The sequence below is a fragment of the Typopeltis vanoorti genome, chromosome 5, assembly GCF_054136105.1.
Source record: "Typopeltis vanoorti isolate ZY-2024b chromosome 5, IOZ_Tvanoo_1.0, whole genome shotgun sequence".
NCBI classification, from domain to species: Eukaryota; Metazoa; Arthropoda; class Arachnida; order Uropygi; family Thelyphonidae; genus Typopeltis; species Typopeltis vanoorti.
In genome coordinates this window covers 47,606,935-47,623,860 of record NC_143553.1, presented here as the reverse complement: position 1 = coordinate 47,623,860, position 16,926 = coordinate 47,606,935, and the positions used below count along the sequence as shown (strand labels likewise).

At 35.7% G+C, this 16,926-nt stretch overlaps 2 long non-coding RNA genes across 2 annotated transcripts in view; one reads left to right on the top strand and one right to left on the bottom strand.

Annotated features, from left to right (window-relative positions):
* LOC150106364 (uncharacterized) overlaps positions 1-11,876 on the top strand; it is a 260,534-nt gene extending 248,658 nt beyond the window's left edge. The window contains exon 4 of the long non-coding RNA XR_016548304.1: positions 11,245-11,876. This is a non-coding gene — a long non-coding RNA (uncharacterized LOC150106364). The remainder of the gene's footprint in view (positions 1-11,244) is intronic.
* LOC150106363 (uncharacterized) overlaps positions 1-16,926 on the bottom strand; it is a 334,416-nt gene that overhangs the window by 130,001 nt on the left and 187,489 nt on the right. The window lies entirely within an intron of this gene.

The window sequence follows — 16,926 nt, the reverse complement described above, 5'->3', positions numbered from 1 at the left end:
CCAGTCACTCCCATAATGAGCTTATGTCTGACACTCACGTATTAACTTGTGCAAGCGATCACCGCTTTTATAGGATAAAGTGTAATTACTCGTGGTAACGTCCAGTTTTATTATCGAAGGGTGTTAAACTTAATGACATCCAGGTGTACACACAGAATTAATTAAATAATCATGTTCTAGGAAGAACATTAACATAGACTAATATACACATATGGTCGAAGAAGTAATAAATCTATATATTAAAAAATATATATCTGGTCATGATCCCCCCTTAAATCATTCAACAAATACTCGCGTTTTTATTCCCTAACTTGGGAAATAGGGTCTTAATTTTACCCTCCTTTGTCTAACGATCACTGCCATATTTGCATGAAAGCAAGCAAGATATGCACTCGTGTCCAAAACCTAAGGACGAACATTGTTTCTGAAGAGATGAGAACCTCAAATTGGGACCAATTAGCTTGTGGCAATTTGGATAACTGACACGCATTCAAATTTTCGAATCGGGTGCAAAGGGGTCACGTGGCAGCACTCAATAGGATAAAAAGGCAGAAGGCTGTGCTAAGCGAATTGCGTTTGAAAGAAGCTACTGTTGTGAAGGGATAAAGTTGCAAACGTCGATGTCTCAAAGACATCTTGATGATTTCACGCGGAGAAGAATTACTGATATTGCCAGAGTGTGGAATCTCAGATAACGTTGTATCCAGGCTCCGGAAAGCGCTTGAAATCAATGGAATGTGTTCCAGACGTTTGCTAAGAGGTCGCCCTTGTTCTACCACGGAGAATGAAGATGGATTTTTTTTTTTTTTGTTTTAACAGAAAAAATTAATCGACACACAATGGCGGGTCAGCTTGCAAATTGACTCCATTCAAGCACAGGTATGCATATACTTGTGCTTGAATGGAGGAGGCCTATAAGCCAGAAGGCCCTATAATCTACGTCCCTTTATCCACAGCTCATTGTAGAGCACGTTTTCAGTGGTGTTGTATCTATAATAATTGGACAAGACACCAATGGGCTAATATTCTCCTTATATATGAGAATCATTTAGTGTTTCCTCCGATCTTACCATCGCGAGAATGCTCTTGAATGGGATAGATAGGCGGGGCTGGGGTTGTGGTGTATGGAAGCATTTTGCTTAATGGATGCACCGAGCTACAAGTGCTGGAGAAAGGAACCGACTAGTGAAAACGATATTGCAACGAAGTTCGTCTACCTCATGTTCGATTGTTCCATCGTGCTGTAGCCGAAGAATTCATATTTATGGATGACAATGCCCCCCACCACATCGCACATGAGCTGTGGAGATACTTCTGAAGATCGAGGATATTAATCGAATTGGGTGGCCAGCATGTACCCCCAGTGGGCCAGTTTGCTTCAAGAACTCTTGGATCACCTAGTGCTAAGCATGGTACAGCGTTGCGAGAGCTGCATCGCAGTTCGGGGTGAACATATTCCATACTGAAATTCTTTCCGCATAGTTTTCTGTAAGCCCTGTACATTAATTCCTTGACTACGTCCTTAGCAAATTTGTAACTTTTGCCAAAAACGTATCGTAATTTAATTTGTACGAAATTTCCTATACTGTTAAAAATGAAGTTCGTCCTTAGCTTTTGGAAACCAGTGTATAAAAATACTTTCCGCCATCTCGAGATAGTAATCTAAACTGTCATTATTGTATGTATTCTGCGCACGATTTTTCTAAACTCTTTGGTTAAAAAACCAACTTTTCTTTTTTTTTAATCTAACCGATATTGGAAAGAGTTCAATATTGTTAAAATATTGACAAAACAGCAAGGATTATAAAACTGAATGACTTCACATGAATAAATCAAAAACTACTTTTTGCAATCGTTACATAATGAGTTAATAAGAAAAAGGAATGAAAACAGCCGAAATAAAAACTATACCAAAAACTCTGGTTTATCTTTGACAAGTTTATTATTGCGTTCGGTATCTATTGTGAAGTGAAAATATCTTCAGAATGCTAAAATATTCGCTTTGGTATTCGACGGGGAAAAAAAATCTATGCATTAAGGCTGGGATTTCTTTTCTCTCTTTGCCAATGAAGAACTCCTATAAGGACCTGATCAGCATTCATTGTATCCTATTGCGTCCTCGCACTGAACAAGGGGCTATTGATTTAGTCTATAATGCTGCAATCAGAAATATCTGCCTGCCTCGCATTCTGCATGGCAAATAGGATTTGTTTATAACGCCGATCTCATCTAACTAGCTGAGCCTCACATTCTTATTAAAAAAAGCTAAAGGCATACGCTGGCTAACAAACAACTGATTTAAATGTAATTTTTTGCCATACTAATTTAAAAGTGTTGGACAATGTCTGCTCTTCTAACAGAAGACGTTATCCTATTTTCAATGAAATAGAAAAATTCAGTCTAAAATACTTTTGAAAGAAGTTTTCGGCAAATGTAATACGGCCTTTTAGATGCATACTAATTTTGTAGAAAATTCACAAGAAGCTTTCGGAATCTTTTAATCTTATTGCATAAACTGTATAACGCAGAGGCAGTCTAAAAATAAGCTGGTAAGCAAAAAAACTTTTTATAGATGGCGCGAGTGAATTTGTAAAACACTTCTCCCTATTTAAGATGAAAAGCCAAACGACTATTTTTTCTGGCGAAGTTAATTAAATTAAGGGGATGAAAATCCCTTATTATTTTACAGCTAGTATGCGAAAATCTTAGAGTTTCGCATACTGGCTGTAAAATAATAAGGGATTTTCATCCCCTTAATTGAACTTCTCCATATTTGTTTTAAATATCTATATGAAAGAATCCAAACCCTACACACTGACGTAATTTTGACACCAATAAAAATCATCTTTACAACAGGACCAACAAAAACATCTGTCTCATCACAGAAAAAGCAAAGATATCGCAAGCGATTAGTTTTTTTTTTTCTTTATCAGCTCGATAATGAGCACAACAACATCACAGCCCATTAAGTCTGGTCGGAAGATATTAGTTTGTTGATTTCAATACTGCAGTGGAAACGAACAGATGCGACAAAGTACTGTGTACTTCCAAGCACTTCGTCGATTGAGCTCGCTAAAGTACAAATAACTTCGTTTTCATTAACTGTTTCGAATTAAATAGAAAAACACATTCTAGAGCCAATAGTGTTAATCGTTACTTTTAGCCAATAACACTCCCTCTTAAAACAACTAACTTTTTTTAATAATTACAAATGCAGTAGGAGTTCAGAACTTAAGTTTCTTATATATTTGTCGTCTTTTGGTGTTTATTTCGGAAGTACATTGTTTTGGCAGAGTCAAGTTTCCAAATATTTTTTTAAAACACTGCTTCTAGTTCTTTGACGATTTATTATGACCACCCAGCGTGATGACCTACAAGCAGGGCCGTCGCTAGGTTAGATCGCGCCCTGAGGCAAACAATTAAATATCGCTCCTGTTGGATTATAAGACAAAAATATAAAATCTCCAATTGCTATTTTGTTTTTATTACAAGGGAAACATTAATGCAAAACGATTACATAATAACATTAATTAGATGTTTGCTCTACGGGGATGTCCCATAATAAAACTGTTTATAAGCTTTTCTAAATTTAAATTATAAGCTATGTCTGCCTTTATCGATATAGTTGCTGGACCAACCAACCAATCTTTCTTTAGATCATTGCTGTTCGCAAATAATTTTTAAGTCAGTTTAAGCTTAAAAAAACTTCTTTTCTCACTTGCTACGCAAACAGGAATTGTTAGCGTAGCGACGGCACATACCCCAATATGGCTGAACGAGCGCCCTTATTAAGCCACGCCGTGAGGCAGGCTGCCTCTATGCTACACCCTGTCGATGGTACTGCCTACAAGATTCCTTTTAATGAAAATAAAGTGAAGTCGTAAGGAATGAACGTAAGACAGATCTAAAACAGTTTCTAAGAAATACTGTACGTTGGGCAAGATGTAAAACGTCTTAAATATAAGTTCATTTTTCTGAAAGCATTGAACTTTATAATTTAGTTCTGATAACAGTAGCATTGTTGAAAAAAATTGCCATTAAGTGGAATTCTAGAAATATACGCGATCTTATTGCCACAAATTTGTGCTCTAAGAAATATGGGTGATTCATTGAGTAAATGGAACAACATGCCCTGAAGAAATCAAAGGCAACCCATTTTTCAGGAGGAAAAAACACTGTCATTGTGTTGCATGAGACTGAATGACTCATTTTCATTGAAAAGTCCTTTAAAGATTCTTTGCAGATTAGACAGGATCCGAATCCAAGGCTTTCCAACGAACAGGCATCGTCAATACTAACTGTAATACGTAGGTTAGCAAAGAAGGATAAATATTCTACTTTTGCATTTCAGTATTCACCACCTTTCAAGGCTGTCTCTTTTAAGTTTTACAGACTCCAAGTGCCAGCCACTGGCGTTTATATCTTAATAGTTATTTTGAGGTTACAATCTCAACGTCTTACTAAAGGACTCCCATTAATCAGTTACTGCAATTCTCAACCATTAATTGTTCCACCACTTTACTAGGAGACAGTTACAGATTATTTTATAGCTTGTCGCCAATAAATCATTAGCGTAGACAACACTAATCGATAATCTGGTGCACATTATTTGATTAACAACTTTGAGTTAACTAAGAGACAGCAACCAATTAGCTAATGGTATATCACCTGCTAATTTATAATAATCGCTTTGTGAACAGTGGTTGATATTGGATTTTAGGCCTCACTTAGCTGCTATCAACAATACATCTCTGCTTATCCTTTATCAAATGTCGTTATTCTAAACGAACTTCATGCTCTGCGCCCTAAATTCTTGACTCGTTTGGTAAATTTTCGGTTTTTACTTAGTAGGAACTGAATCATAAACAACCATCACTAAAATAATATTCAAAATCATAAACTTGATGGAATATTTTACTGTAGACGTCTCTTATTTTGGAGAATAAATTTGTATTAAGCAAAAAAGAATACTAAATCGATGTAGTATTTTAACAAAAATAATAATCGCATAAAAACAAACGTTTTTACGGATGTAACACAAGATGAACTTGTTTCATGGGAAATGCCGATGGATAAATGGACGAAAATAGTCTATGCTCAGGAAAAACAATACATTTCTGTGCACAGATGCTAGGACTACTTGAAATCAAAACCATTTATAGTTTAGAAGAGTAATTGGATGCTGTAATGATAGATAAAGGTCTCCGTTACAGAACTCACAAACGAGTGTTCGTTACTTTAAAAAAGTACTGGTGTACTCTTAGGCTATAATGCAGTCCTTGGAGCAAATTGAGAACGAAATAATAAAATTAGACATTGAGCAATCAAAGAGGTATTTGGTTAAGCTAAGGAAAAAATCCAAAATTGAATTTGTAATTATTTGTTTTTTTTAGAAGCTCATTATGGCATTTGGTTGACTAATATTGAAACCTATTAATGAGAAAGATATTTTAAGAGGGGAAAATGTAATCCATTTCAAGATAACTTCATTTACAATATGTTATTTAAAACTTCACTAATATAGTATTATAATAGTTTGAATTTTCTATCGAATAACTATGATTACAGGGGCGAATATTCTGGGTTTGCGGTGCTCATCCACGAAATATCAGGAATTGTTTGCAGACTTCGCGCACAATTCCAAAAATCGAATACAATATACTACTAATGCTTCATGGTCCTCTTCACCAGGGTAATAAAGCATTAGTGCTACATGAAGAAGACGCTTTTCGCTGCATAAACTTTGCGTCACATTCGCTTTAATAGCCCGGGTGTGCTTTCAAAATGCATACACCTTTGAACTATTCGAAAATATGTAAAGAAGGCGCAGCCTGTCAAATTCTTAGTGTTGTATTATTTTTAAACCGCTGGGAAAGCGTGACTAGGTGAGCTTAAATTTTGAGCTCACTCAGCACCTAGCTGCTGTGATTGGTTATTGTGTCAACCAATCCAACTGAATGTTTTCATGAGTTGAGAGATTATTATATCGGATGGCTTTATTATAAACAGCTGTTACACATGTTTTCTGGAACTGGAATTTTGAAAATGGATGCTAGGAGAAAAATTCTAATTGTTTTTTTCTTTTGCTTGTGCAGTATAGCATCTGTTGAGGTTGCAAAGTTTTTTTAACGGTATAGAGACATTTTTATTCTAGTCTTTGGAAACAACAGACAGTAAAAACATATCTATTCCTGAATAAAAATGAATATTCTGCGTATTATAAGACACTGTTGATCTACAACAAAATACCAGCATATGTGAGATTGATAAGACAGAACCGCTGATACTAAAAAAAAACAAAAAAACATAATAATGAATTTAGGATTCCCGAAAGTGTGAATAATTCCGATAATGATCGGATGTTGTGTATACTGAGTCTCAGTAAACAAAATAAAATTCTTGGAAAACGGAGCGAATACACATAACGTGTGCAACAAATTTTACGAGATGATTTGCTGCTCATTCAAACCATATTTATTCCTGCAATACTTTCTCTCTCATAAGTTTTTTTTTTAATTATGCCATCGTTAAATTCACTTATGCATGTTTAGAATTTATAGGATCGTTCTATTTGCTGTACCCAGCAACTTATAGGATACATATCACAAATATTAATTGTTAATTATTCGTTAACCATTAATTAAACCAACCAAATATAGCATTCTCCTTCATTATTGTTTTCTAATCAATCCTAAAACAGATTGTTCCCCCACTCTATGCAGAAAGATTCAAAGTTATCCTACAATTAATTGCATTGGACCAATTAAGATGAGTGCTGATGCGCTATGCCCTCTCAAAACTTTCATACATCGATAAAATGCAATCTCATGATCATGAGCGTCCGCAGGGGGAACAGGGCATTTTCCCTCGGGATCGATTAAAACATTCCACAAATTATAATCTTACCCCCCCTCGACCCTGGGAACGCTTTGTTTGTCTTAAAATTTTATTATGGGTTGGCCTGTTGCGGGTAGCCATAGAACACGTGTTTTATTGCAGTAATAAAACACGTGTTCTTGTTTTTGGTTCATTTTTTTCTGATTTGTGAACAGTGACCGGTAGGTTTGCCCTCTGTCTTGTAAGTTATAGAGTGAAGTGTGAATTGTAAATTTATAGTGAAACAAATTTAAACAAAAAAATACATTTTTAAAAGGTAAGTGTATGAAATTTAATATTATTTTATTTGTTAGTTTTATCTTTTTTTTTTTTTTTTTGCTTTTAAACTGAAATAATTTAATTTAGGATTAATTAATTAGTTGATTTTTAATAAAATATGCGGGTCAATTTTCTAATATATGAAATTGTGCTAAAAACTATTAATTCTGAATACCTTCCCCCCCCCCCAAGAATTAAAGATCATTAAAATCGATGCAAAATGAAAATAACGTATTTATAGTTTACATCGACAAATAATTACATTAAAAAAAGCTAAAAGACTTATTAATGTAATTATTTAATTAAATCAATAATCATAAAAATTTATTGATGTAATTATTTGTCTCCAGCTCTTCCCCCCCCCTCCTGGAAAACATGACAGCACACCCAACCGAAATGATCAAGCGACGCCACTGATAATTACGTTTTTCTAACGTATGACCTGATCGTTCCTAAATTAACTTAATATAAACAAAGATTCAGCACATGATTGTGCGCAACTTCTATAAGCAGTGCTCTTAAACTTCTTCAATCCATCCCTTAGGATTGCTACAGTCCTCTGATTAGGGTTCACGGTGAATTAATGCAGCTTGACGACTCCTCCTCTGCATCTCCGAAGAGAAAACATTTATTGCTGTAGTAGATCTGAATGTGTTCATGGGATCGGTTGGCCTGTTTTAAGGGACCAAAAAAAATCGAGTTTATGGCTTTCTCACCAATCAATTAAAAAGACCTGATTCCTAATATTATAGTGGCGATTTGAATCCGTGTCGTTCTAACCACGGGGCTCGTCTCCACTCACTCAGCTACACAGACGCTCTCTTAATCAGGGAAAGAAAACTTTTTCACTACCAGTTTCGATCCTAAAACACTTCAATGGTGTATATCAGGAAGAGTACTACTTGTTTTCATGCGTCTCTATCTGCCCTGACAGGTGGTCATATTTTGCAAGAGGCCGAGAGAATCAACATTCCGAACTATTTATAGAAATGATAACACCTGTCTAATACACTTATCTAAAGGCCATTTCTGTGCACAGAACATGCAGTAATAATATATTGTGCAAATTACGAGGGGAAAAACAGCAGAAGCACTTTGCTAATAAAAAAAAATAATACAGCATATCCAAGCGCGCTGATTAAGTCATACTTTGACTGGCTTAAAATATACAGTATAACTTTTCAGTTACGTGGTAATTCATTTGTCTCATCAATCAAAAGGCGAACATGTTAACGGTTCTTTTTCTTGAAAATGATCCCATCATTTTCAAGAAAATGAATTTTCCATCCCACAAAAAAGGAAGAAACCGACAAGAAAATCCCACACCTAATGCACATTGGCTTCTTATACTTTTATTGTATACAATCGCATAATCATAACAAATCCTGCATCAAGCGGGAAAAAGCGCTATAAAGAGAAAGAAAAAGTTGCATCTATGAACTCGACTAATTATCATGAAACGGCTGCATACCGATTTCCCAAAGTTTGGGGATAAAACAGTTCCACCATTTCTTTGGGAGAATGAAAATACATTAGCGGATTTATTTTATTACTAATAAAAATATTCTACTAATAATATAATGAATAAACGTCCATTGCGTTTAAAGTGCAAAATAATTTTATAATAATTCTCTGAGGAAAGCGGATATTTTACGTGATTTTTAGGGTGCTCATTTAAAACTATAGCCATGCGGAGTTCTTTTTTTTTCTGCTCTCATTATCCACAAAAGCTAATTAATCTCACCTTCATCTTTTATGAAAGCAAATCTATCTCCTGTACGTAAATTGCATGAAATGTAAAGCCACTTCTTTTGTTCAAACATTTCTTCCTCGAAATTCCTCTATGCTTTCAAATAACAAAATGATAATCTCCTTGGAAAGCGCAAAAGCGGAGTTAATTTCCATCATTCGTAGCTATTTAATGTCGCGTCACATCTCAAAAGCGAGCCATTTCTTTCTTTTAGCAGACTGCTATTTCAACAATACCCTTCCATCCTTTGTTTATCATTCTAAAGAACCTTCCACGTTTCGTTTTGAAAAAAGACAAGAGACAGAAGTGACCATCGTCACGTTACCATAGCAACCTTACAATACGTATTGTTGATCGTTCACAGGCGCATCTGTAGTCATTCGTAATCTCTGTGTGCTTATCTTTCTACCTTAGAGGCACGAAAAACCGTTTTAGAATCTCGGTTTCTTCGTAATATTTTCAACCAACTTACTTTACTCTGACACAGATCGCACTGAAGCGAGAAGGTGACCGACCACATTATAGCGATAGCAGTCCTAAAGGAATCACGCTCTTCGGGTTGCATATCCTGAAATCAAAGAGAGATGCCTACTTTAAATAGAGATAGCTCGTTTCCATAGGAGAAACATCTTTCCCTGGGGTGTCATTTCCGGTACTCAAGAAGTGAACTTTTCACAAGAAATGAAAGAGTCGCGAGGAAAAAAGAAATGGAAGAAAAATGTATCACCTATCGGATAGAAAGAGGAAGTGTATTATTGTAAGTTTCTTTATGTAAGGAATGTTAAATATAACTCATATGAAACAAATCTAACTTGTTGAGAAGTCGCAATGCTAAGCGCACTTTTATCATTGAGGTTCCACCGATGAATTACAGATGGGGAAAACTATGATTGCTATATTGGAAAGAGCTACAAAAGTGATTTAAAAGGGGTTATCATAAGGCTCTTATCCCAATCAATGTGATGGTTAGTAGAGGCAAAGTGGCAAGAAAGGCCTGAAATGTCTTGTCTCATATCCTATGTGGTCCTGTAGACATATCCTATATGGTCATGTAGGTCAGACCTCTAGAAGCTTTGAAACGAGAAAGAAAGAATACATAGGATATGTCAGAAACAACAGACAAGCCATTTCAGGCCTTTCTTGCCACTTTGCCTCAACTAACCATCACATTGATTGGGATAAGAGCCTTATGCCCTACATAGAAGATAACTACCATTCAAGAACCTTCAAGGAAGCAGCTACAGTCGCCCGTACAACTGAAAACCTAAACAAGAATCAAGGTCTAACCTTACCAGAAATTTGGAAAGCTTTAATCAGATCATTAAACATCAAAGAAATGAACTTTCATAACAATTACATCATGAGCCATAACGAATAAATCACGTTCCCGAGACACGCGCATTGCCTCGTTCAATACTAATTTTTTGTATGAATTAGAACCATCAGTTATAACCTCGTCTGTTACCTTCATATAGCTTACTAATTTTCTATTCCCTGAAGATGCCGATAGAAAAATTGGCGAAACATGTAGGACGGTAAAATAAAGCTACTTGACGAACATTTTATAAAAAGTGTAATAGTCTTATAAATAATAGTCAAGAAAAAATTCAACACATTCGGTATGTTCTTTTAATTTAGAGAAATTGATGCTTTTTTATTGTTATTAAGAAATAACACTCCTTTTCATACTTTCATTGAAACGACACAACGGACACAGTAAACATATAAATGGATGTAAAGTCAATGCATACCTCGCAATCAATTCCCTTTAGACGTTTTTCTGGGAAGCCGTCATTCCAGAAACTATCCCCTACAGGGAATAGAGTAACGACAAGCAGGAGTTAGTGTCACAACAACTTCTTAGTTGGTATCTAACATTATCGACATTCTTTTGCTTTCCCTCTGCAGGTGCATTTATGTATTAGCTCTCGGGGAGAACTCATTCCAAAGATCTCAGAAAGACGCAAAATAAGCGATTCTATTTTTGTTTTGAGACGCTTTTCTTTGAAGTGTTTATGCGACCTACTTCAGTCATTTGACTCTTTCTCATGTAGGCTCATTGTATGAGAGAGCGAAGACATAAGTAAATAAATTATACATAATTCATTGACAGCCGCTCGACCTATTTTAACACTTGTTTGGGTTTGAGAGTATGCAGTTATCGTTCTTTGACACATTAAAAGATTCGTCCTATTTATTTACCGATACACAATTATAAAAATCTGCTCCTAACTTTATTCTGAAATTTAATTCAAACTGCTTTTCTTTTCACTTAAAAATGCTTTCATTCGATGTTCCGTAAAACATTTTTGACATCACCTTTTTTTCTTCTTTTTCAGGGTGTTATTTCCAGATGTCTTCCTGGTACAAAACTCCAGTGTTGCTTTCTAGTTGTTGCATGAGTTTTCAGACAACGGAACAAAGTTCTAATTCTTCCAAGGAAACCAAAAGAGGGAGAACGTGCCTTCTCGCTAACGACATCAGAAAATAGCTACCGAACAAAGAAGTGTGGGTAGCAGTGGTTTCCTAGAAAGAAGACTTTTTGCTTTTAACTGGCGAACTTGTAAAATGAAGTTTACTTTTATGTGTCGAGGGGAGAATGTGTAAAAATACTTTGATAAATATAGACGAGTACTGAGTCAGCGCACCTGTCAACACCATATTTCTTTGATTAGTAGCTTGGAATAAATTTAGCGAAGCAAAGCAAAGGATAAAAAGACCAAATAAATCATTGCTTATCTTATGAAAGTGGATAAGATAAAAAAAATATTTTATCCATCCATTAATTGCATGTGTCTTCCCTGATTAGTTTGTTTTCCGGGATAGCAATCCCTGCTACTACTGAGTAATATATTGATGCTAGCTCGCCTTCAGCTGTAAAATCCTTATAAGAGATTTCTTGCGACTTAGTCAAGATTTGAACTCTTTTTCATGGTGTGTGTGTGTGTGTGTATAGTCTTTCAACCTATAATGTTAATAATAATCAAATAAAATCTAATACCAAGATTTGTATATTATTCACTATCATTTCAAGAGTGCGTGTAGTTACCAAACAGAATGCATAATATTCTGATACAGAATTAAAAGAAACAACTGTTTTAATCATATTAGTACATTCTCTACCGGTAGTTTGTGATAGCCACAAATAATATGATGGTGCAACATGAAATTTAATGCCGGCTGGACGTCGGCCGGTTAAACAATTCCCCCCCCCCCCCACCGCTGTTTTCGTGGGGGAACTAGGGCGAGCAGTACAAAGTCATGTAGTTAAACAGATTCAAACAACATCTACAAGATAAAATCCAAACATCAGAAGAACTAAAGACAGCAACCATCATGATAAGGAGTATTAATGGAAAGTAAACTGAACTTGAAGAATTGGAAAAGTACCATGTGGATATACAGTAATTGGCATTACAGAGACAAAGAAGACAAAAAACAGGTGAGATTCTTACTAAATAAGTACAGGATGTTATACATGAAGATAAACTTCTTGATTGGAAGATAGTTTTGTGGGCACACTTCAAAATGAGGAAATGGACAATGAAATTTATTTTGTGCTTATGGTCCCATAGAAGGTTCTCCTAAGGAAGAAGTGGAGGAATTTTCGATTCACTAGAGCAGGTAGTTAACAAAGAAAATGGAAGAAGTGGTACTTGTTGGAGATCCAAACAGCAGAGTAGGAAGTGAATCCCACCATGAATATAGAAATATTTTGGGAAAATATTGAGAAATGGACAAAGCTAATAATATTGATAAGTATCCACTGGATTTCTGCTCAGCACAGTCATTACTAATACCATGTTCCAACATGAAGATGTGCACAAGTTGACGTGTAGAGAAGACAAGGAATAAGAAAGCCTCGTTGACTATGTTATTGTTGTTGAAGTGGTGTCATGAGGCTAGTTCAGGCTACAAGAATGTACAAATGATTTGAAATTGGAAGTGACCATCACTTAGTTTTATATAGGATAAAACTGAATTGAATATCATATTGAAAAGTATATAAAATGTTTTTTAAATAATTAAAGTTGAGCAGCTTTTATAGAAACGGTAGACAACTATATAAACATTACTGAAGAAAGAATGAAACGTTTCGAAAAAAAGAACCAAATCTTAGAATCTCAGTGGCAAACTCTGAAGAAAACATTGACTGATTCAACCAGAGAGGTATGTGGTGAAGTTGTTTGCAAGGAAAGAAAAATAAGAACACCATGGTGGACACAAAACCTTAAAGAAGCAGTTCTGGAAAAGAATAAAGTATACCAAAAGTTCCTAACAAATAAGTCGGCAGATGCTCTTAAAGGATACAGAGAAAATGTAAGAGAGCTAAGCTGTGTGCAAAAGGAGCTAAACAAAAGTCATAGGAAGACTTTGGTAAGAATATAGAAAATAAATATCTGGACGTGGCAAAATGTTCTGGAGACTGTTGACGAAGCTTAGAAATGGAGGAAACAGTACCGTAAAAGGAATTAAAGATGATAAAAGTGACATGATTTCTGAAGTAATTACTTTGAAAGACTTCAAAGAAATACCGAACCGTAGTAGAAAATTTCAAGAGTAATGCAAAGAGGAGTATATCTTAATACTTGAGGTAGAAAAAGCTCAAAAACTCGAAAAGGCAGATGGAGTAGACGAAATTCGGATGAAATGTTCAAATATGGAGGCATAAACGTTTTCCAGTGGGTACAGAGCTTAATTCAGAGGCCTTAGTCAGAAGGTTGAATTCCAGAGGATTGAAGTGGAGTTCTCATAGTTCCCATCAATAAAAAGGGGAATAAAACTGAAAGTGAGAATTACAGAAGTATTTCTCTACTGAGTAGTGTTCCTGGTAAGATTTATGCAAGTTTACTTCAGAAATGGTTGAAAATGATAGTGAAAGGGAAACATGGTGAAGAACAAGCTGGATTCAGGCCAGATAGAGGCTGTCAGGATCAGATTTTCACTTTACAGCAAATAGTTGAGAAATCATGGAAATATAATGATCTGTCTGTACTCAAGTTTTGTAGATCTGGAAAAACGATAGAAGGTTCACAGTACAAAGCTTTTCAAAATGCTGCAATTGCATAGGGTAATTGAACAGAATACATAGTTGAAGTTAGAATTAAAGGAAATACAAAAAGATGGTTTGATGTGAAATCAGGGATAGATAGGGATGCATATTCACTCTTATTCATCATCTATTTGGACATATTACGAAAGAAAGTGGCATCAAGCCTGATATTAGAATTGGAGATGGTGTCAAACTTATCTCTTTGCTTTATGTGGATGATGATGTACTCCTAAAACACATCCATCTCAAGTTGCCAAATGGAATGCATAATATATTTCGGATATATGATTAGAAGAAGGTTTTGTTTAATCCTATGTCCTCTTATGATTAAATAAGAGGACATATGGTTAATTTTATCACGCCACCTATCACTACTATCTCCCGGTAGTTTGTGATAATAGAAATGATTTATTTTGGGGCTATTATTCCTAAAGCCTGACTTCCATAGTCCATGTACCTTTGTTGGTCACAACTGCCCGAGTTGCAGCTGAATTTCGTTGTGTTTTTTAATTATTTTCTCAAATTATCTCAATATCATTGCAATATGACATGGTTCTATGTTGTGTCGAAAGATACATTGATCTGTTCCCTCCCTTAATAGTATTCTACCTATCCAGAATCCTTGCGGATTTCTTGAACTTCTGATTGATCAGTCCCACATCAGCATCCTATAACTTCTTCCGAATTCCTGAGGACTTATTCTCCTGTCATTGACAGTATGCATATGTGTCGATTCTTGGAGGGTACACGTCTGTCTTATAAAGCAGTACAGACCACATGTGATTACAGGAAAATACAAATCAGCATGTTCCATGCTAAAACAGAGTGTGTTCCATTTACTTCAACAGGATATTTGGTGATCTGAAATCGCCACTTTAAATGCGAAGATTATTCCAGCCATTAGCAATGGTAGTAACAATTGCACAAAGTGGGATTAAGTCCGTTTCCTTAGTAAAGCATTCATTATTGTTGATGAATCACTTCAATCAGAGCGTCTCTAAAATGCCAAATGAAGTTAAGATCCTCGTCATCAGGCTTTGTTCTCGGGTCGATGACATAAGGAAGGCGGGGTTAAGAATAATTTCATTTAGTGGTCCAGTTAGAGAATCAAATCCATGTTATGCTATCATACTTGACCAAATTCTATTTACAGATTACTCGCACCACAGAGCACGTGCGATTCCGTTGATTTCTGCATCTTTTACAAGTCAGAGTGATCGAGATCTGGAATAACTAACAAAGCTCAAACATTTCGACTAATTGTAACTTGGCTATTATTTTAGTGAACCTGCTTGACGCCTTTATTTCCCAAATTAAGAAAGTAGAAGGTTCCATTTCGCACAAGACATCTTTCTCAGCGGTTATTCAAAACTCAAAACCTCTCAGAAAGTGTACAGAGAAAAGTTTTATAACACCAATAAATCCTTCAAGATGAATCTGCGAACATTCATCTTAAAGGATTTAAGATGAATGTGCGAGCATCAGCAGTTCTGAAAACTTACGGCATCAGTAATATTTTCAGGATATTTTTCACTTTTGATACCGTGTGCGCCTGCGTAGGAGAATTGCACTTCCTTTCGAGCGTAGTTCTCAGATGCAAAGAGCCGGATTTATACGAACACGCAGTTATTTACAGGATATGCCCTGAATAGTTTTTAAATGCTCTTGTGTGATCCTGTCTAAATATGCACGCACTCAGAACAATGGTAACGAGCTGCACACGGGATTCACTGTAAATAATTTTCTTGTTCTTCTCATGAACTTTATTTAAAGGACTATTTCTTACTTACTTTATTATATTAAGGGGAAACTTGGAGTACTCACACTTCCAACTACAGGCGCTTTCGTAATTAGTTGTAATTCCCCCCTCACTCCCATGCGATTCTTCAATGTGTGAGGACAGCCTGGTCAGCTTCACCGTCAAGAACACTGTCCTGCGTTCTATAATTTGAACTAACTATTCCTCTTTTCTTTCTCAAAAAAAAAAAAAAAAAAAAAAAAAAAAAACTTACCTCTGATAAACCCAAATTTCATCCCCCCCCCCCAAAAAAAAACATTAGATTTCTCTTCTTGGGTTGACGTTTAACTCACAATTCATATTTGCTTATAAAGAATACTGGAAAACTGCTCACATCAATGTGTAAATTTTAGAAATTCTACCGTCCCACACATCGATATTATAAAAACTAACTAATACTTAACCTTCAATTTGTACCAACCAGGTATATTTTACAGCAGAATTGAACCAATACGCTATACCTTATCTAATGATTTCATTTCCAATAGAATTAACAAAGTACTTAATCTTCTTCCAATCCATCATCCTCTCTACTCATACTGGGTTTCATAAATTAAGGAAAAAAGAAAGACATCGCGATAATTCAAAAACTGCATGATGAATTTTTATGCAATTCAGTGAAAAGCAGTATGATGTGAAAGAAACATCCACAAAAATTGTAAATATATTGTTTAATTCAGTAACAAACGGTTACATGAAAACAACGGTGAAAATGAGATTGCAAAAGTGCCTCATTAAGTAATGTGGCCATCCTCTCGCAGCAATGGAGGGCTCGCAATGTTTAGGACTGTTTATAATGGTGTGCAGGAGCTCAGATGGTAATAGCAACCCTTCAGGGAATTAGGAGAGCCTGTAAGGCTCTCCTAATTCCCTTAAGGATTTGTAAAGAAGAGTTGAAAGCAGCAACACGTCTACCTACAGCATCCCAGACATGCTCAAGTAAAGAGACCTGGCTGGCCAGTCCTTACATGCGATAGTCTCTTCTTAAATATAGTGGTCCATGGACTTCGCTCAATGAGGATGAAAATTATCGTCTTGTAGGATAAATTTCTTCCTTAATATAATCGCATAGGGATGAACACAGAGGTTCAGGACCTCTGCCCTAAGTTTCAGTATTCATGGCTCCCCTAGGAAGAAGATTCAGGTCCGCGCATTTAGCCAACGAGTTTC